This window comes from Protopterus annectens, chromosome 14.part0 (assembly GCF_019279795.1).
Source record: "Protopterus annectens isolate FY-2018-M chromosome 14.part0, PAN1.0, whole genome shotgun sequence".
Lineage (NCBI taxonomy): Eukaryota > Metazoa > Chordata > Ceratodontiformes > Protopteridae > Protopterus > Protopterus annectens.
In genome coordinates, this window is record NC_056748.1 from 603,391,103 (window position 1) to 603,414,011 (window position 22,909).

Below are 22,909 nucleotides of genomic sequence, written 5' to 3' on the forward strand. Positions count from 1 at the left end.
ATACAAGACTTACTATTCGATTATCTGTTTACGTTTATAAGAGCAATATTTAAAAATTGTCCTTATTTTTGGGCCTTTGTCCCACTTCTATTTATGGCTTTGTCCAAATTTCTTGCTCTGAGGTTGAGAGGTATGACAAATGTGTCAGGGCCATCACCATCATACAGAGACATTTCAAATTGTGACATACTTGTTGCACCCCACTCCCCCATGTAGTGATTCTGGATGTGTCCAAGCAAGACAAGGAGCAGTTATGCAGTGTAAGTGTGCAGAGTATCCCCCCATCCAAGGTAGACACAAGTACTACTGTGGCTTTTTATCTGTACTTGATTTTGCAGAATGTTCCTGTTTTCTGCCATGTTTTTATACTATTGATTTATGCTTCTTATTATTCAGAAAATGCATGTTGTTACAGTACCTGTTGCTCTGTGTTTAAGAGGCAATGCCTTAATGACCATCAGGTAAGCTTGTCTGAGATTGTAAGATGCAAGTAAGCTTTTATAAGCATACTGTTAAAGAATTACGAACATTGAAAGCCTTTTTGTTGTTGCCATGCAGATAATATTTACATTACTAGATAACATAAAAGCTTTAGGTATTGAAATGCATATGACAGTATTTGTAATAAAGGACAGGATTACAGTATTTTCAGAAGCTCATTACATTTGTTGGAGATTTGCAGTCATCTTTGCAGACTTTACCCATAAACTAAACAGAATGCCAATCTATTATTTGTGGTCCATAACATTTGTAGTAATCCTTTAAGCAATTTATCTTGAGCTTTTTTGTTGTTTGCTGTTCATTTTTTACTTTGATCATGTTTTCTCAATGAAACAAGTTGATAGTTGTCAGGCAGCAGATCTTTTTTTGGATAAGAAACATTTTTACAAATGGGGGTATCACAGAGATTGCTTCTTTCAGCATGTTACTTGGTACTTTTATAAAGCTGAATATAAATTATAATTAGAACTGCAGTGCAAGGAGAAGTGGTTTGAGTTGAGTGCTGCATGTTTTTTTTATACTTGATTTTGACTGGCATTCCAGTAATGTATTTAAAGAGTAATTTATTGTTTCATGTCACACAACCTTTTTGTTTCTATCTATATATTAGGTAAGCTGTCATGTAGCCAATGCATTGAAATATTTTTTCTTCTCCACTTCATTTTGTCTTGATTGGAACCACAGGAACACTTCAACCAGTATAATAACCACAAACAAATCCAAAATACTGGTGATGGCACGAGGAATGAAACAATAAACAAACTTCTTTAGCGTATACTTTATTTTCACCACTTTCATCTTGCGACTTCTTCAGAACTAAAAACAGCACTTAAAAACTTCCATACTTATATATATATATATATATATATATATATATATATATATATATATATACACATATATATATATATATATATATATATATATACTCATTAACACTTCATTACCTCATACCATTAACCAATTTCCATTTAAAGTGCCTCAGTGAAATTTAAAATTTTAAGTCAATAAGAAACATTGTTTATTTACATACAATTTCCTATATTTCAAAAAACATTTGATATTAATAATGTCATTCAGTCCCAGTGTTTTATCACTAGTATTTTGGTTTTGTTTGTCTTGATTGGACTCTCATAATGGTGGTTTGGCACCCAGGGAAGTGTATTTAATTAAAGTCCCAGTTTTTGTGGTTTTGAGCATAGCCCCACCCCTCTCTAGTTGGCCACACCCCTTCACACTGGCGTCACCCATTCAGCGGTCTCCTGTAGCCCCCCTTTGATTTGAAGTCACTAGCCACCATTGAGACCAATAACTTGTCTTCCGACGACTTATAAACTTTACACAGGAATTGATGCTGGTAGAGTTTATAGTCATTTAGAAGAAAACTCAATTATGGCAATAGAACAAAAGGGTAATAAAAGAAGTTGTATGGAATAAAGGATCATCTGTAGCTAAATAAAGTCATAGTGGAGAACTGTAAAAAGGGGAAGAAACTAAATATGGCATGGAGTGACTACAAAAAAAGCATTTGACAGTATACCACATTCATGGATAAAAGCGTGCTTAAGAGTGTGTAAGATACACCCTACACTGATAAAGTAAATCACAGTGATCATAAAACAGTGGCAAACCACTTTGCAGTTAAGCCATTATAAAGGAGAAATTATTATTCCAGGGATAAAAATCCAAAGGGGAATATTCCAGGGTGACTGTCTGTTACTGTTGTTCATTTGCCTTGGACTTACCCCATTAAACTGTCTGATTAACAGATTAGGTTATGGCTATAATTTGACTCCCAGAAAGAAATAAAGTGTAAAGACTTCTCATCTTCTCTTTGTCAATTATTTAAAACTGTATATCTCATCAGATGAAGAACTGAAAGCACAACAACAAGTAGTCAAAACTTTTTCAGATGATATAAGAATGTCATTTGGTCTTGATAAATGTGCAAAAGGAATCTTTAAAGCAGGAAAGATGCAGCACCAAGAAAACATCAGTTTGGGACAAGAATGTGATATAAAACAACTTGAGCAAGAGGGAATAAATAAATATTTGGGATTTGATGAAGGATCAACAATAAAACATGAACAAATGTGAATAAAACTTAGTAAGGAATATTTTAGAACACTTAAATTAATCCCGAAAACAGCGCTGACATCTAGGAACAAAATTCAAGCTATAAACCAATTTGCTCTAACTCTTTGTCCTAACTTACAGTTTTGGAGTGATTGACTGGTTCCAAATGGTGTTGGATAGATTAGACAGGAAAACAAGAAGGATGCTTCATGCCCATCAAATGATTTATAAAAATCAGTGCATACCAAGCTTATACATTCCCCATTCCGAAGGAGGTATGGGGCTCCTTGAAATTGATTACATGTACAGAGCTGCAGTTATGGGACTGCATACTTATCTGCTGACCTCACAAGACCCAAACATAGTGAAAATTTTGAAACATGAAGAGAATAAATCTAAGATGACTTCCCTGCTTAGTCTAGCATAAGCATATCGTTGTCAAGCAGGAATGGAAATCAAACTAGAAGTAGATAAAAATCAGGCAGCAACTGAATGTGCCCCAAAACAAAAGAAAGAATATAAGGTAAAGTATATAAGGTAAAGGATCAGATGAGAAGGCAAGAAATGTGGAAAATGCATAAATACAGTTGCAAGTATAGAAAAAACTGCTGGAAGAACCTTATGTTAACTAGGATCGAACACACAAATGGTTAAGGAGTGGCAAATTCAAAACAAAAGATGAAAGGTTAATATTGGTGGCCCAAGATAGTAAGCTACATACACGTTGGTTTACAAAGTCCATTGAAAATGTGGGAGAAACAGACAAATGCAGGTTTTGTAAAACAGAATAGGAAACAGTTGCACACCTCATTGCTGGTTGTTACATAATAATAGCAGAAGGACTGTATACTGAAAGGCATAATAATGTGGCAAGACGGTTGCACTGGGGATTGTGCAAACATTATGGTATTGAAGTGGCTGAAAAATACTGGAAACATGAGCCACAAAGCATCATAAAAAATGATGAAGTCTACATTACATGGGATCACCCATTGCCAACAGTTCAAAAGATATATGTGAGAAAAAAACAGATATAGTGGTCCATGAAAATAAGGCAAAAGTAGCATTGATCATTGAAATTGCTATGCCCAGTGACTACAGTGTCTTGTGGACAGAGAGACACAAAGTCATAAAATATCAGGATTTGCATGCAGAAATGAGAGCAATGCAGAAAAAAAGATACCCAGACAGTTCCAATAGTAGTAGAGCAATGGGTCTTATAAAAAGAATCTACAATTGTATTTAGATATGCTACCAATACATGTAACTCCATATGAATTGCAGGAGTCATTACTGGTCAGATTGTGGATGCTACAAAGAGCACATCTGGCTAACATCAGAGATTGAAACAATACTAATTTCATGAACCTTAATCGTACTTTGACTTAGGAATGTGGTCCATTCTTGTCATCGCATTAGAAACCCAAAAGACTTGGAGAAATTAAACAAAGAGCCAGAAGATATAACAAACCTACTGGTTGACAAATCAGCTCCAACTTTACCCCTGTCTCTCCTGCAACCTTTCCTCAGGAAATACAATCAAATATAACCCCCCCCCTGCTATCACTAGGGAACAGGTCTTTAATGCTCTCTCTAAGGCCAAGAACACTTCATCAGTGGGCCCAATCAGTATCCCAGGATTCCCTGTTCCAAAAAGTTAAACCTTGACTGTGATATAAATAGGACCTGCTGGAGAGACAGGTATGTATCCCAGAGACTACTGCTTCTCTGGACCAGGCTTCACATCCATGTGAAGCAGAATTCCACCCTAACCTAATTCAAGTGCAATCTGGACAATTGGATGGGAAACAGGAAATTCATCCCTGGTTTGGCACCAGTGTTTTTAATGGACACAGGCACCCTGTAAATGGTTCATGTTCCAGGCCCCTGCTTGTAAATTTTTCACCTCCCAAGCCCCTGCTTTCACTTATCAAGGGTACCAGAAGGCTTAGAAGGGCCTTTGTGGTCATTAGTCTAGTAAAAACACCTATGAACTTATGAACCTATGAACATATACTCTAAATATTGAAAAATGCGGATACTATGTGGCCTTCAATTAGCTATAACTGGAGCTAGACACTTTGTGAACAGTCTTGGTGCAGTGGATAGTCCAAAGGACAAGGCAAAGAACTAATAATGTGATCCAGGCACATATTAAGGAATGTCTGAAGTCTGAATGAATAAGGATGTCTTGATAAACATCTTACAAAGAAACTTGAAAGAGGAAGAAGAGGTTACAGGTTATGAAGTGACATTATTTTGAATTAAGACATTATTACAAAAATGTTTTGGAAAGAAAGATCTAGAAACTGGTCCTCAAGCATTTCTTTCTTTGGCACTAGGAACATCCTTGAATAGCAACCTTTCCCTACTTGGGAAGGAGGAACAGCTTCTATCAGTCTTTGGAACAGAATGTGATGAAGAACAGGTGGAAACAAAAAAGTCTGATCTAGAGGATGAGGAATGACCCCCTGGTATGGAGGAATTTCCTCCGACTGCCATCTGCAATTGTCATGAATGATATTCAGAACCCATTTGTCTGAAGCAATCTGATGCCTAAGAGAAAAGTGGAGTCACAAGCTCTCTTGAATAGTCATTCAGACACATTTGACTGTCCTTGTTTTTTGGAGGTTAGAGACTTCTTTTTATAGCTCCCTTGTCATTCCTTTTTAAACATCTGTTTACCTGACTTATAGTATCATAGGATCATAGGAGGTTACTAGACTAATGGCCCTGGGGCCCTTACAAGCTTAGCCAGATGTTTATCCCCAAAAATGAAACCTTAGTCAGCACCTGTCACCCCTGTCAGTGAAGGATAAAGGTGGAACCCATGGGACAAATTTGTGGTTTTCCATCCATTCATCAAGGCTGTGTTTGAAGAGGGCCAGCGAGGTACTCTGTGTGACATGTATGGGAAGTCTAATCAAGAGATAGGGCAGCCTCTGGGAGACAAACCTGTCTCTCTAGCAGGTTTTGTTGATGTCTCATATTAGATTAAGGCATTCTGAGCAGGTAATGCATGAAAAGTTAGACTTACAGATATGGAGCATCTCTAGCAGGGCAGGGTCCGAGATTGCCTTGTAGGCGAGACACAGATTACCCCTGAGCAATCTGTACAATACTGAGTAGAGTGATAGTTATTAGAGCCTGTCCACATAGGACAGGTGTGGGAGGCCATGGATTCTCTTTGTGAGGTATTTCTGTGTCCTTTCCAGTTGGTGCAGATGTTTGGAGAGGTACATACCAAATGAAGCATTATATTCAATTATTGGTCTAATGAGGGAGGAATAACCTCCTTTTTTTCTGGATGCAATCCCTTTACTTATGAGATGAACCAAGTAAAAGGCTTTTCTGACCACTGCTGCTACATGATGGTCGAATGTGAGATTGTTGTCAACCTGAGTACCCAGGTCTCTCACCACAGGTTGTATATTTAGGGAGTTGTCGTTGATGTGTTAATCAGTAGGGGCCGTGTTTTTGCCAAATAGTATGATGATACATTTTTTGTATTTAACTTGAGACCATGACTTTGGCACCAGTCATTACTTGCTGTGAGACCCTCTTGCAGTATGTTATCATCATTTGGGGAGTTAATGACAGCACCCAACTTACAGTTGGCCACAAACTTGGTCAGCCACAAGCCTTTTATCTTTGCCTGGACCTCTGAGAGTAGGGGGGTCACAAGACAGATCCCTGGGGAACTCCACTAGTGACAGGTCTGCTGTCAGAGGTGGAGGCACCTATTTTAACCTTGTGGGTCCTGTCGGTGAGACAGTTGGCCACCCTCCTAATGAGACAGGGATTTATGCCAAGTTGTGTTAGCTTTTCAATGATACCCAAGTGAAGAATTGTGTTAATGGCCTTGGCCAAGTCAAGGTAAGCTGTATGTACTGACTTTCCCTCATCCAGAGCCTTGGTGACAATCTCAAAGAAGTCATCCAGGTTCAACAGGCAAGCTCTGCCCTTGACCAATCCAAACTATGTCCTTGTTTATGAGATCCATAAAAATACATTCCATGGCTTTACAGATCAGACTTGTCGAGCTAATGGGGGTGATAGTATCCAGGGTCAATAGTGGCACCACCTTTGTACAAGGGGATGACAGTGGCAGTTCTCCACTCTGCTGGAATGAAGCCTGTACTTAGGCTGTAGTTGAATAGGGTGCTCAATAATGAAGCTAGTTCTTGCTGGAGATGATGCAGAATACAGCCTGGGATACTATCAGGTCCCATGGAAGCTGTGTTTTTTGCCTTGAATAGGGCCTTTAACACTTGATCTATGGAGATGTGAGGTGCGGGACAAGTATCAGGGATGTCAAAAGGGCCTTGGGGGGATGGGGGGAACGTTTGTGATAAACCTATTTACTAGCAGGTTGGCTAAGTCAATAGGATCAGTGTAAGTGACACCGTTAAGTACTAATTTGGAAAAGACCTGGACTTTGCCTTGGAGGTTCCTGATGTAACTGAAGAAAGCCTTGGGGTTTCCCTTTGTTTTGGAGGCTATTTTTGATTCATAATTGGCTTTGGAGGTTTTTACTAGTGATCTAATTTACTAGTTGAGGCTAAGGAGGGATTTTTTCCAGTTTGGAATTTGTTCCTTTTTACCCTTGGACAACAGTTTCTTCCTTTTGTTGTATAGCCTGTTGATAGAGGATGTCCAACAGATAGGTTTGTGTTTCCTTAAGGAGCAGGTTTTAGTTCTGTTGGGTATGGCTGAGTACACGCAGTTGTACAGGTGTATGTATACTGAATTTGCGTACTGTTCAGCATAGTTGTCTGCATCCTCTGGGGGGGACAGTGTGAAGTTACTGATACCCTCCCTTAAGAGGTTGTAGTCAGCTTTTTTGAGAAGTTTTTAGCCTGATTATGGCTGGGGGGTGGGGGTTGGGTGGGATAGAAACTTCGAATCAGACAGGCCGATGATCTGACCTCACCAGGGAAGAACATACTATGGGAGTGGTGCAGCAGTCACCCATGTAGGTGAGGCCAAAGTCCAAAATGTTATCTCCTCTTGAGGGGGATGAGATGAGCTGGTCTAGTGCATTAGAACTAATGAAGTCAAGAAATCTTTGGGTGAGTGCATTAGTGCAGGAATAGTTCACCCACTCTATGGTGAGGTAGTTGAAGTCACCAAGGATCTGGATGTTAGGGGGTACCTTGATGGAGTTAAGTATATCCCGGTAGGAGGAGTGGGTGTCCTGAGTCATAGAGGCTGGGGTCTGTAGCTGGCTATAACTTAGATGGGTGTCCTGCCAACTGTCAGTTGCATCTGGAGTAGTTCCAGTGCATCATGCTAGCAAACCAGTCTGGAGGTGTATCTGTCCTTAATGAAGATAGATTCTACACCACCCTTAGTCTCCCTGATCTCATTTTGGAGTCATAATGTGTGGAATAAGGTATAGCCTGGTAAGGCAGGGGTGCTCTCAGCAGCCCTGAGCCAAGTTTCCATGACCGCACAGATATGGAGTGCCTCCAGTGAGTGCATTTTCAGGTTAAGGCTCTAGCATTATGCAGCATGACCTTCAATTTGTTTTTTGACAGATCTTTTATGCTGGAAGATTTGTCATTGGGACTTTGCCTAAAAAAGGCACAATGGGGGAGACAAGACCCTTGGCCAGGATCCGAAATCCCAGGGGTGACAGGTGGAGGCCATCTCTGGCAAAGCATTGAGGCCTGTCAACCATGTCATCCCAGGCAGACAGATACTGGATCCCCTTGGAATGACACCAGTAACTAAGCCAACTGTTGAAGTCAATTATTTTTTGTTGATATTGTGGTATCATTCTTGGTAGGATGCTGCTTAGGGCTAGGGTCATACCTGTCTGGGACATGACAGTTTATTGTATTTTCTGCCAAAAATGGAAGAGGAGAAATAAAATCCCTTGGACAATATGGAAAAGAAATACTGAAAAATCTTAGTGGCTCCCTGGACCAGCTTGCTCCTTTCATCACACTTTTTGATCACCTCTGCAGCAGAGGGGTCAAACACTAAATCTCTATTCAAGAAAGAATTTAAAATCTCATTTTTAACATCATCTGGAAGGTTCTGAGAATGCAGCCATACAAACCTCCTTAAAACAGTACCAGCAGCCATAGGCCTGAAAGAAGTATTAACAAAGTCACACACATACTGCAAACAATGAGTTATGACCTGTACAGAAGAAGAAACTAAGTTACTTAAAGCAAATCTTTCCTCACACAAAAAACAATGCAGATAATCCATTCCTCATAGTTTCACAATTTGTCAGAATAAACTTTAACATAAGAACCTGACAATTCAAAATTCTGAAAAGTAAAGTTGCAGAAGTAAATACTTTTTTCTAATACCTGTCAATAATTTTTCCATCCTTATCAGAAAGAGTAGAATTGGAATCAACTAAGTGCTTTGCAGCAGTGGGGTCAACTATGGCTATAGTTTGGCAATAGTTTATAAAAATGTAAAAGACTGAGGAATTTTATACATATTATCTGCCTTTTTATGGGCAGCTGTTGGACTAACAGGAAGATTGCTGGCAGTAAAGCACACATCCTCTAAAGCTGACAAAATGGGAGGTATGGGTGTAGGTTCTGGAAAATCATTCTGTAACAACTCATAATATTTTCTGAGGGACTGAGAAACTTCAGTGTTCTCCCACTGAAAACACTGGCACATTCTAGCAATAGTCTCAGAGAAAAATAACCCCCCCCCAAGCGTGCGTGCGCGCGCACACACACACACACACACACACACACACACACACACACACACACACACACACACACACACACACACACAAGGAGAATCAGAAACTAAGTTCTCCTGTCTGAGTCTGAATCAGAAATCTGAGGAAAAACATGAATCCATCCCTGCATCTTCCTGTTCAGATTTTGAATCTTGAATCTCTTCAGGAAAAGAGGGCTCTCTCTTTCTTTTAGCAGAAACTACTTTACAAAATATGATCAACAGACTAAATTAAACCCTGAGCCAGACCCAGTAAATTACTTCTGTCTAAGGCTTTAGAAGAAAGTAGAAACATTCTTGGTTTTCTGTTTCTTTTTAACAAGAAAAATTGGGCCAACCATGATACCAGTGGCAGCAGATGCTTTCTCAGCACTTTACACAACAGGAAAGCCTTTGGCATTCCTTCTCTCTGGACCAACAAGAGTGGCTCTCCCTTGCCCACTGAGGGAACTCCAACAGCTGCAGAGGAAAAGGCTAACCCCCAGTCCATAGTGGCCATAGGTGCTACACTAGAGGAATCTGAGTTAAATGACGAGTGGTCTGAGGTACAACAAATGTCCACAGAAGAGTCACCCACCTGCAGCTGAGGGAAATTACTAGCCTGCTGTGGTGGCAAAGGCTGTTTGCTTAACTTTTTCTTTTCATGGCTGGAAGAAAGACCAACAGTGGGACCAGTAGTCTGTTCCATGGTTAAGCCAAAAACAGTGTCTTTCTCGGGGAAGAAATGGTAGCTATCATATTGACAACTATCATATTGACAACACACCCCTTAGACATATCCCAGTAGTCAGGGACTTAGAGACACACATAGATAGTAATCTAGCCTTTGACCATCATGTGTCTACAGTACTGAGAAAATCATTCTATGTTGTGCAACTTATAAACAAAGGTATGGCATCTAAGTCCAAGGAAGTCATTGTTCCACTGTATTCAGCATTTGTCAGACCTGTCATTGAGTATAATGCCACCTGTAGTATGTACCTAACCAGGCATATCCAACAATTGGAACATCCACAGAGGTTCCTCACTAAAGGAATACAGGACTTAAGCAAAATGTCCTATGCAGACCATCTCAAGGCTCTATCCCTGTATTCTGTCTCCTACAGGCTTTTGAGGGGAGATCTATGCTTGATATAAATGGCATTCTCAGACCCCATTCTGATTGACCTCCTGCATATCCACAAAACAAACATCACCAGAATTACCCATTCTAAAGACTTAAACCTTGCCTGTGATATAACTAGGACCTGCTGGAGACACAAGTGTGTATCCCAGAGATTACCACATCTATGGAACAGGCTCTCCATCCATGTGAAGCAGAGTTCCTCCCTAACCCAGTTCAAGTGCAACCTGGACAACTGGATGGGGAACAGAAAATTCATCCCAGGTTTGGCAGCTATGCCTCTAATGGACACAGGCAACCTGTAAATTGTTCATCTTCCATGCACTGTCTATCTCCCAAGCCCCTGCTTACACTTATCAAGGGTATCAGAACTTGTCAGAGGTTTGCGATGCACGGCTAGGCTTAAAAAGGCCCTTGGGGTCGTCAGCCTAGCAAACACCTATGAATCTATGAACTTATGATAAAACTACCAGTCCATACAAGTTACCTTTTTGACAGAAAAAAACACAGCAAAAATCACTTTCAAACACCATACCAGGCCCACCAAGGAAAAGTAAACACAATTTCTCCTCAGAAAATAAGTTTTCAGTTAGTTAACACTACTTTTAAACTGAAAGAAAAAAAATGATCAATTAAGATGTATGTTACAGTCTCAAGATGGTCCATTAAAACACAATCCTACTAGCTTTAATATAACTTTCCTGAAGAGGAAATTTATAAAACATCAATAAATTTAAGAAAATGGGAGTTTTTTTCTCCCAAAGGGACCTTATCTGCCCAGCAAAGGAACAGCACAATCTGACTATAGATCCTCAATAGCCTCAGATGAGCATATATTTCAGTGGCAGCAAAGCTCTGAAGGGCTTCATGCCCAAATATGTCTTTCAGTCAGCTCAGCTTGAACTGCTTGACAGTTTGGGCATGTGGAAGGTGCCCTGAAGCTTTGGAAGCCAGCCAGCTATTATATCCTTGGCAAGGTATAACCCATATAGCTAAGGCTACTGCAGCTGTGATCAACATGCTGAACATCTACCTGAGCTCAGATAAATTATCAACTGTTGTGGGAGGAAAGATAAGATATAACCTGTGCACCTCCCCATAGGGAGGTGATGTCATCTATCATTCATAAGTAACCACAAGAGAATGAGTCATAACTCCTGAGGTGTAGCTGAATAGTAATGTACAAATAATAACACAGGCATATTCAATGTAATTTCAAACAAAGTGGCATGTGTTTTTGTTGAGAATCATACAACTAGAATAGCCACAACTTCAGGGGTGAGACCTAAGCAAATCTTCATGAGATGCAACTGCATTTCGCCCTTTGATGCAACAAAACAGAAGGGTAATGGAGCAATGGGTGTTCTCAACATATAGACTGCTAGTATAACTGTCATACCAAAGGTGAGAAAGATGGCAAAGGATTAGTTAAAATATATAGAGAGTTACTTGAAAGGTTATCTTCAATATTTTCAGTTTAATTTTTTTAAATATGGTTCATAAACTGACTAAATACTATTGCTGGAGTGGGCCTACAGACAGTTGAGCACTGCATGTTGTCTTCAACCAGTGCACAATATGCTCTGATTGAAGAGCCACTTGTGAAGACATTAAGCTGCATCAGATGGCCACCTGACAAGTACAAACATTTCTGTACAGCGGTTTTATGCTATTGTAAAAGCCTGCATGCACTCTTTCAGTGTTAAGAGAAATACTGCATAATGAGATTTTTCTCTGTTATTGTTGCCACCTAGTCCATCATACTGTGCATCAGTTTATGGACTCATCTATGCAGTGTCCAGTGCAGGAGCAGTATGTCAGTGACATGTCTAGAATGCATCCACTTCCATTGCAGAAATACTATACTATATTTTTGTATTTAGATTGCATCACTCAAACTATAATACAACATTCAGTCTTAGCTCCATCCAAACTGAAGGCAGAATGGAGAATAAGCTGCTAAGAGGAGTGAATGTAGCATTAATGGATCAGCTTGTTGTGATGTTTGCCTACATTATATGATGAAACATTTGTTTACATTACAAGATAAGGGTGTGTTCACATTGTTAGGAAAGTAGTACAGGGGAATAGTAATACATTTGCTAGCCCACTTTTGAATATTTAATACTTTGCAATTTATGAGATAATTAGCAGGAAAACTGTGTGTGTGCGTGTGTGTGTGTGTGTGTGTGTGTGTGTGTGTGTGTGTGTGTGTGTGTGTGTTTGTGTGTGTGAGATGTGCACGCCGACTATATAAATATATATATATATATATATATATATATATATATATATATATATATATATATACATAAAACAAAAAAGGAGAGAGTTCTGAAGAAATTTGTGAAATTATTTGGTACAGAAGACATGATTTCAGTAGTAGGAACTCAAAGAAAATTTACATATTATTCCCCAGGGTATAGTAATTGGGCTAGGCTACACAGAAATTATATTTCACAGGAACATGTGCATTTAATTGAAAGCTTCGACACACATCCAATAACTATTTCAGATCATGTGCCAGTAATTACTAAGATACAAATACAGAATGATGAAGTAAAAATGAGGCAGTGGCACTTCCCCACCTGCCTGTTAAAAGGAAAGGAATTTAATGATTGCGTAATAGAAATTATTTGAGAGTTATTGTGGAAGATAGAAATTTCTTCAGAAGTTATGCTTTGTGGGATAAAATGAAAAAAGAGTTTAAAAATGGGATAGAAATAAAAGAAAAAGAAATATGATCAAGAAGTAACAATAATTATTTAGAGGAGCTAGAAAGGTTAAAATATTGCAGATTAAGGGTAATCTCACAGAACAAGAAAAGGAGCAGCTGTAAACTGCTAAAGAAAAAATAAGGGGCTATCTGGATAATATGCATGAGTTTAGAAAGGTTAAGCAACTTTTTGATAATAGTTCAAGAGCACAAAAACCTTTAGAACAACTTAGGCAACAACAAGGGTTGTTGTCAGACTTAGGGAGCATATGACAAGAAAAATAATTAGAGATGCTGTAGAAGTATTAGAGATGTTTTGGAAATTTTATGAAAATCTGTATAAAGCAGAGAAATGTGGAAATCAACAGAGAGCATAAATGGAAATATTTATGGAAAACTTAAGTATGCCAAGGTTAGATGTAGATGAGGCTAAAAAAATATAGTTAAGCTAGGAGGAGATGAGGTAAAAACTGTGACATATAATCAATCTGCAGGAAAGTTTCCAGGAATATATATCATTCCTGTTTGGAAGCTCAGAGGGAAGAAAGTGACACAGATCTGGAAGGTTTTATTTAACAGTTATTTTTAAAGGAGGAAAAGCACCAACATCCTGAAAGAAAGATGTGTTACCTGTATTACCTAAAGATGATAAAGAGCCATCAAACCCAGCTTCATATAGTCCCATTTCAATTTTAAAGTGTTTATGCCTATAATAGCTAAAAGAATGGCAAAGGTGTTACCAAAATTGATAGATATGGATCAATGAGGTTTTCTGCATGGAAGGCAAAGATATGACAACATTAATAGAACAATGATGACCCAGAGGGGAGCAGAATATAAGAAAATACTGCTGTTGGTGGTGGGTCCTGATGAAGAGAAAGCTTCTAACAGAGTAATCTGGGATATTATGAGTAGGGCAATGGAAGCATTTGCATTCCATGATGCAATAATAATAATGTTAATTAGGTGGATATATGAGGGATCAGAGACAAAATTTAAAGTGGGAGGGTCCCTCTCTAACTTGTGTCTGAACAGAGAAATCAGGTCAAGGTGTCCTCTTTTCCCTTTATTGTTTGCATTATATTTAGAACCGTTGGCAAAGAAAATAAGGGACACAAGAAATTCAAGGATATAATTGGTATGGTAATCAAGAAAAGTTTGCTTTAGAATTCCAAGATGGCTCCACATTGAGTAACAGCTTAATTCTAGCTCTCCCAGTGTGAAAACAGAAACTTAGCACAGAAAGCCAGTGGACCTAGACTTCTGAGAAAATCTGAGTAACTGGCTAGTAAGTGCACTGCCTGGATACCAGCAAAAAAGAAATAAAGAGGATCTAAAGGAAAATCAGCTACAAAAGGTGACAAAAAGCACTGACTGGGAAAAGTACTATACCTAGTCAGCAAAAAGAAGTGCAAGCTCCAGATGTGACTTCCAGTAACTTTGAGGAAAGTATAAAGCAACTGCACACAGACCTGACTAAAATAAATGAAACACTGATGGAGTATATCAACTCAAACAATAAAAGGCTGGAAAAATGAAAGAAGCTTTAAACAAATACTCAGATAAGGTGATAAAACTGCAAAACTCAGAGGTCAAAATGAAGAAAAGGCTGGCTGAATATGAGACTGCACAAGAAGAGATGTTTCAAAAAAAAATAGAATTAGAGGACAGAGCACATAGGGAAAACCTGATTTTTTTCTGCTGTACCTGAGAAGCTGGAAGAAACAGACTGTGTTAATTAAATGAAAGCACAAATAAGCAGCACAACAGGAATTGTTACTTGAAAGGGCACATCATGTGTATGTTCCAAACCTGGCTATGAGAAAATAACCTGGAACTTTAATAGTATACATGCAATCTTACCAGCAGATGTAGTTGATTCTGACAAAACTGTGGCAGAAGGCTAAAACACTACAAGTGGGAGACAGCAGAACATTTGTGGAGAATGCCTACTCATTGTACACCAGGCATCAGATGAATAAATTTATTCCACTATTCAGGGAATGAAAAAAATATTGAATATTATAAGGCTTTTTTTCTAGTAAACAGTTTTGTATCTCATGTCCCAAGCAGACAACTTGATAAAGAGAAATGGCTTGCAGAAAATGTTTTCTGAAATCATTCAAGTGCTTTCCCAGCTGTGAGAGCTATAAAGATAAGGCAAAACCAGACAGCACTCAATAGAATCACAGGCTCTGCCATGCGTCTTAGCATAGATAATCTTTTTTTTCTGTTTAGCTTGAGTCTGTGTGTGGCTGTCAGTTTTAAACTTTTGTTCCTGTTAGGAGGGTAAGACTTCAATATTTGAAGATGTGCATAATTTTATGTGTTATTATTAAGTTCATAGGTTTTAAGGGGTATTGGAGATATGTTTGTATTTTTGTTTGAGGGTTTTCAATAAAATAAAATGTTCTGCAATATGCGACATTGGCTCAAATGGAGATGACAAGAAACAATTGTATAAAAGATTAACCTGCTAAACAGTGCATGCATGTAACACAAAAGCTGGAAATAGACATTTAACAAATAAGCTGTTACACATAAAAGGTGGGAGTAATAATCCCTCAAGAATATGATGCTTTCAATAATATCTTTAAATGTTAATGGTCTCACAGATAAATACAAACAAGAAAGTGTAGCGCACTATATTAAAAAAGTGAAGAGTGCAAATAGTTATGCTACAGGAGACACACTTGGAAAGAACTGAGCATGTGAGTTTGAGAAGGAAAGGTTTTCAGGATGGTTATTTGGTAGAATACCTGGAGCAAAGGAAGAAAGGAGTACTTATATTAACTGCAAGAGGAGCTCCAATAGTAATAGAAGAGGATAAAAAGGCAATAATGGTAGATTTTTAGTACTAAGGGGCTACTGGCAAGTGAGAAGGATTACACTGGCGTATTTATATTCCACTGAAAACTGCTATAATGGAAATTAAGAAAATTCTGGGAAAAAGAATCAGCTTTCAGCAAGGAATATTACTTATAGCTGGGGTCTGGAATTTGAGTTGTAACAGTGAAGATGCATCTGGGGGGCTCAGAAAGGAAAATATAATAAAAGGGGGTAGACTTCTAAAGAAACGTATGAAAATATTTAATATGGAAGATGTGGATTCAGTACTAGGTGTTCAGAGTGAATTTATATATTACTCCCCCAAGATACAAAAATTGGACTAGGCTAGGCATAATTTATATTTCACAGAAAAATGGGCATTTAATTGAAGGACTTGATATGCACCCAATAACTATTTCAGACCATGCACCATTAATAACCAAAATAAAAATAAAGGGTAATGAAATAAAAATGAGACACTGGTGCTTTCCCACCTATCTGTTGACAAGAGAGGAATTCAAGGAATGGGAAGTGCAAATTATTTGGGAGCTATTAAAGACAATAGAAACAACTTCTGAAAATATAGCTAGGGATTGGGATAAAATTAAAGTGGAATTTAAAAATAGGGTGAAAACAAAAGAAAGGGAGATATGGTTAAGAAGTGACAGGAATTATTTAGAGTAACTGACAAATATTAAAGTATTGCAAAATAGAGGGAATTCCACAGAACAAGAAGAGGAGCAACTGCAGAATGCTAAACAGAAAATAAGGGATTACCGCAATAATATGCATGAGTTTAGAAAGATTGCTGTTAAGTAACATTTTTTATTAATAACTTTAGAGCACAAAAACTTTTAGCACATTGCAGGTAACAGAAAGTAGAAAGAGCTGTCACCAAGCTTAGGGAGCCAATAACAAGGGTTCTTGTAGAAGTATTAGAAATATTTCAGAAATTCTATGAAATCATGTAGAAGTATTAGAAATATTTCAGAAATTTTATAAAAGTCTGTTTAAAGCAGAGAAATATGAAAAAGATACAAATGGAAATGTTTACAGAAGAATTAAATATGTCAAGGTTAATGGGAGGGGAGGCTCAACTACTAACAGGATAGGAGGAGAGGAGATAAAAATGGTAAAGTATAACCAATCTACAGGAAAGCTCCCAGGAATAGATGGTATTCCTGTGGATGTTTAGCAGCTAGGAGGGAAAAAACTGATAAAGATCTGCAAGGTTTTAACAGCATCTTAAGAGGAGGAGAAGTACCAATGTCCTGGAAGAAATCAGTGGTAGCTATAATACCTAAAGAAGGTAAACATCCATCAGATCCAGCTTCATACAGGCCCATTGTAATACTAAATCATGATTATAAAGTGTTTATGTCAATAATGGCTAAATGAATGGCAAAAGTGATGCCAAAATTGATAGATATGGATCATTTTGGTTTTGTGGAGGGGAAGCAAATACTTGACAACACTAACAGAAAAGTGATGATCCAGAGGGAAGCAGAATGTAAGAAAATACCACTGTTGTTGGTGGGTCTTGTTGCAGAGAAAGTATTTGACAGTGTAAGCTGGGACTTTGAGCAGAGCAATGGAAGCATTTGCATTCCCTGATAAAATTATAAGGTTGATTAGGAGGATATAAGAAGGATCAGAGGTGAAAATTAAAGTGGGTGGGGTCTTCTCTGATAATCTCTGCTTGACCAGAGGAACCAGGCAGGGGTATACTCTCTCCCTTTTGTTATTTGCATTATATTTAGAACTACTGGCAAAGAAAATAAGGAACTCAGTAATTCAAGGACATAACTGGTATAGTAGTCAAGAAAAGCTGGTTCTATTTGCAGATGATATTATTTTATATGTGACAAAACCTGAAAGGGACATTACAGTGCTGTAGAACATATTGAGACAGTTTCAAACCTTTTTGGGATACAAAATTAATGAAGCAAAAACAAAAGCAATAGTGGTGAATTGTGTACCCACATACGAATTGGTTCAGCAATATCCATACTTATGTGGACATGATAAAATGAAGTATTTAGGAGTATGGATTGAAAATGATACCAGTATGGCAGCTAAGGAAATGTGAGAAGAAACTAAAGATAACACGAAAACTGAGAAAATGGAAGCTTGGTTAAATGGATATCAATAGTAAGATACAAGCAGTTAAAATGTTTTTACTCTTTTTAGGCTTATACACAGGTCAGATATATTTTTATCTGCCAGAGGAGAAGTTATGGATAGCAATTAATAAAGAGCTGAAGGCTTTTATCTGGTAGTGGAAGATGGCAAGAGTCAAGTGGGATAAGCTTATTCTCCCAATAGAACAGGAAGGATTGGGATTACCTGAGTTGAAGGGTTATTTCAGATCAACACAGTTAAGGCTTCTATACATAGCACAAGCAGGAAACTATAATTCAAAGTCAAAAGAGATGATGATGAAATGGGGGGAAGCTCAAGTAACAGGGAGAGACTGGGATTTTGAATGCAGACCTTTAAGGAGAACAACAATAATCATACAGAATGTTATATGCATAAAGTAGCAGAAGGTATTTTAATAACAAAACCAACACAGGAATGGAGAAAGGAGAGCCTGCTGATAGGGATGACTGCAATTAGGGATATAGACAATAGTCAAGAGGGGCAGGAATATATTGGAGAAAACTGGCAAAGGAACCAAGGTATTGGGAGCAAATAACTAGAGAGAGAAAGGTAATAGAATGGGAAGAGGCCAAGAACTTATTCAGACTGCATGTTACAGATTGCCTTCCATATCAAGAACTGATATCAAAGTATAGGCAAAGATAAAGAAATGAGGGGTACTAAATGAAAGACGAGCAATGGTAGAGATTTTAGTAGACTCTAGAACAGAAGTTGCCATTAAGAAAGGAATAATTAGTACAGCAAATAAAATATTGCAGGATAACTACAAGAATCAATTAGAGGAGGTTAGGAAGGATTGCAAAGAGAGGTTGGATAAGCAATTCACAAATAAACAATGGGGATATATGTATGTCCCCCAAATATACAACAAAAGCTAGAAGATTTAGTATCTTTGCCTGGAAGTGTTTACATAGGTATTTTTATACCCCAAGCAGACTCCAAAGAATTGATACTTGGGTAGACAGCAAATGCTGGAGGTGTGATGGGGAAGCAAAAGGTAACTGGGAGCATATTTTCTGAGGGTGTAATGAGTTGGCAGACTTTAAAGATTCTCTGCAGACTGCTCTGTCGGAGATGCTGGGGGAGCAAATTGGAGTAACTAGGGAAATTACTTTTTTGAGCTATGATACAGAATTGGAATTGCCTAGACATAGTAAGGCCTTGCTGAGTCTAATTATGATGGCTGCCAAAAAAGTAATTACTAGAAAATGGAAATAAAAGTCTATATCCACTTTACTAGAAGTAGCAAGATGGTAACAGAGATAAAAAAATGGAACAGGGATCCTTAGAAAAGGGTAGGAGCAAATTTCATAGGAAAAAATGGGAAATGTGGGATCATTACATGCAGAGGAAGAACAAAGTTTAAAAGAAGGCAGGACTTGAATGAGTTCTGTAATGGTTGACAATGACTGGATATATTAAAAGTGGTATATAATGTTTGTAACTACAGTTGTGTCAGGACAGTTTGTAATGTATAGTGTTCACAACTGAGATTGTGTCACTATGGTTTATTTTCATTTATGTAAATGTAAGATTGCCTATGTCATACATGATAATTTAATAAAGATGTTTCTTGTTAAAAAAAAATAAATAAAAGTTGGCTTTATTTTAACACAATATTATTTTGTACCTGATAGAACCAGAAAAGGAAATCACAGTGTTGTGGAACATTTATGAGACAGTTTTAAATCTTTTCGGGATACAAAATGAATGAAGATAAAACAAAGGCTTTAGCTGTAAACTATGTACCCACACATGAATTGGTTCAGCAAGACTCATATTTATGGGGACATGATAAAATGAAGTACTTAGGCGTATGGACTTTAAAGGATTCTGCTATTGCAGTTAAGGCTCTGTGGGAAGAGACTAAACAAAAGATAATACAAAAATGGAGAAAAATTAAGCTCTTGTTTATGGATATGGATAGCAAGACATAAGCAGAGAAAATTATTTTAGCTCCTTACAAATGGCATGTTTTTACTAAACAGAGGAGAATTTGTAGATTTTAATTTATAAAAAGTTGAAGGATTTTATCTGTGAGGAGAACAGACCAAGGGTCAAGTGGGATAAGTTGATCCTTCCAATAGAACGAGGTGATTTAGGATTTCAAGAAATATTTTAGAGCTATACAGTAAAGGCTCATATACATAACACAGGCAGAAAACTATAATTCAAAATGGAAAGGGATGATGATGAAGTGGAGGGAAATTTAATAAACAAGGAGAGAGTGGAGTTTTGGATGCAGATCCTTAAGGAGAATAACAGCAGTCATACAGAAAAATATATTCATAAAGTAACAAAAGTATTCTAAGAAGTAAGTAACATGAGAATAGAGAAAGAAGATTTTTTCCAAGAGAGATGACTGAAATTAGGGTACAGAAAATATGCAAGAGGAAAATAGAATTTACTGGAGAAAACTGGCAAAGGAACTAAGGTATTGGGAGCAAATAACTAGAGAGGTAATGGCAATAGAATGGAAAGAGGCAAAGACGACATTTGGACTGCAAGCTAGAGACTGCCTTCCCTTTCAAGGATTGATATCAAAGTATAGGCAAAGAGAACGGAATAGGGGAATCCTAAATGAAATACCTACTCTGGCAGAGATTTTGTTGAACTTAGAAGAGAAGCTGCTGTTAAAAAAGGGATAAATAGTATGGCATATAAAATATTGCATTGTAAATATAGGAATTGATCAGAAAAGGTTAGAACAGATTTGGAAGAGAGGTTGGATAAGCAATTCACAAGGAAACAATGTGAGGACATATTTATGGCTCCCAAATATGCAACAAAGTCTAGAAAATTTAGGATTTTTGCTTGGAAATGTTTGTATAGGTATTTTTATACCCCAACAGAACTCCAAAGAATTTGTCCTCAGGTAGGTAGCAAATGTTGCAGGTTTGATTGGAAAGAATGAGGCAATTAGGAGCGCATATTTTGAGAGTATAATGAGTTGGTAGAATTAAAAAATTCCATACAGAGTACTCTGTAAGCAATATTGTGTGAGCATATGGATGTAACTAATGAAATTGTTTTTTTTTTTAGTTGGGATACAGGATCTGGATTGCCTAGACATAGTAAGGTCTTGTTAAATTTAATTCTGGAGGCAGCCTAAAATACTAGAAAATGCAAATCAAAGTGTAAGCCAACTGTATTTGATGTATTGAATATTATAATTGAGATAAAATAACTGGAAGTGGGATCTTTAGAAAAGGGAAGGAGGAAATTACATAGAAATAGTGAAAATTGTAGGAACAATATATGAATAAAACATTTATATAAAGATTTGGAGGAGGAGAGAAATTTAAGAGAAGGCGAGAATTGATCAATTTATGTAATGTTTGATTCATTATAATTATGCAAAAGAATATATGTGATGTGTAATATTTATAATTGGGATCATGTTTATTTTCTTTTATATAAATGTACATTTGTTTATGTCTTAAGTGAAAATTCAATAAAGGTGTCAAAAAGAATAACCATAAATGGTAGTTCTGCCCCATCATGATATCTTTTTCTTCACAGTTCAGGTAATTACAATTGATAACCAAAAAGAAGCTTTATTCCTTTGTATCAAACATGACATTTGATAACTAAAGCATATCATGAAAAACAATTAGAGATAAGTAATTCTGATTGTGCCAAGGAGTGGGTGCTATGAGGGTCACCAACCATCACAAACCCTGACATCTAGAAAAGTTTCAATATATTTAAAACACTTAATCAAAGCTCACATTTCTAGGTTGGGAGAGTGAATATCTTCCTAAGTCAAGAGAACCTGTCCATAACAAAATAGCATTTTATTAAAACACAGAATATTTAGGCCCTTGGACATCAGCTTCATCATTCTATAATGATTCATAACTTTAATTAGATTTTTTAGGAATGTGAGCATTTACAACTTAAAAAAATGTATTTATGTCGGGAGGCTTTGGGACTCTCACAGCAGTTATCTCAAAGGTCATGCCTGGAACTAACCATCTAGTTACAAAGAAAAGTGTGCTGCTTGCAATTTTAGGGTTCCCACCAACAATCATACTTTTGTTCTACTCCTGAGGGATTAATCTGAATCCAAGAGTAAAACCCTTCTACTGCTACTTTTTATAGATTACCATCTTTACTTATTTGCAGAATACCAGTTGTAACATGTATTGGCAAGAAGTACTGCTTCCAGCCATTGCATCTAATATCACCAATATATTGCTTAAACATACCCAGTGTAACTACTGTTGAGGTGTTAAAAGCTTTGCCAGCTACTCTTCTCAAAAATCTATCATGAGCCTATGTTCAGCAGTTACACATCTGATTAGGCATCCATTTATTTTTGAAATTGCTCTGCACTAGTTCCAAATAAACGCAGCTAGCCTAGTTTTGAGTTTCTGAGTTTACTGTAGTTGGATAAGGAAGGCATAATTTGTGTTAGATGTAGTCAAAATGGTTGTATGCTCTACACTGGTTAACAAAATTGAACTAAAATAAATAAACAAGAAGACCTCCTGCAATCTTTGATGCATAGTCAATTAGAAATATCACTTTACTCTCATTTTTAGAATGGATGTGGCATTGTCTGCTACTGTGGTTGAAATTATCTGTATACATGTCATTTTCTAGGTATCTGACAAAACTGAGCTTCCATGAATAAGAAACTCCACATGTAATCTTGGGGTCAGGATAAAACTGATACCCAGAACTTCTGTTTGCCCCTACCTTATATCTTGACCTTACTGCAGACTCTGTTCGTACATCCAACATGTTCTCCATCTCCTCCTCTGTGTTAGTCAAAT